The sequence below is a fragment of the Mirounga leonina genome, unplaced genomic scaffold, assembly GCF_011800145.1.
Source record: "Mirounga leonina isolate KUSES-001 unplaced genomic scaffold, KU_Mleo_1.0 Mir_152, whole genome shotgun sequence".
NCBI classification, from domain to species: Eukaryota; Metazoa; Chordata; class Mammalia; order Carnivora; family Phocidae; genus Mirounga; species Mirounga leonina.
This window is the reverse complement of record NW_023270380.1, coordinates 31,283-31,859: the sequence shown is the minus strand read 5'-3', so window position 1 is coordinate 31,859 and position 577 is coordinate 31,283.

Below are 577 nucleotides of genomic sequence, written 5' to 3'. Positions count from 1 at the left end.
AGAAAGAAAGAAAGAAAGAAAGAAAGAAAGAAAGAAAGAAAGAAAGAAAGAAAGAAGGAAAGAAAGAAAGAAAAGAAAAGAAAAATTAATTAAGGAAGGGAGGAGGGAGGGAAGGAAGGAAAGAAGGGAAGAAGGAAGAAAGGAAAACAAATTTTTTTTAAACTGAAAATAGCAAGGGTTGGCAAGGATGTGGAGGAATTAGAACCATGGTGCACTGCTGGTGGGAATGTAAAATGGTGCAGCTGCTATGGAAAATAGCATGGTGAGTCCTCAAAAAAATTAAACATAGAATTACCATATGAGCCAGTAATTCTACTCCTAGGTATTACCCAAAAGAATTGAAAGCAGGGACTCCAATAGATATCTGTACACCAATATGCACAGCAGAATGATATACAATAGCCAAAAGGTGGAAACAACCTAAATGCCTATCAAAAGATGAATGAAGAGACAAAAGGAGGTATATTCATACAGTGGAATATTATTCAGCCTTAAAAAAGAAGGAAATTCTGACACCTGCGACAACATGAACCTTAAAGACCTTCCCTTGAAGACGAAGGGAAATAATCCAGTCGCT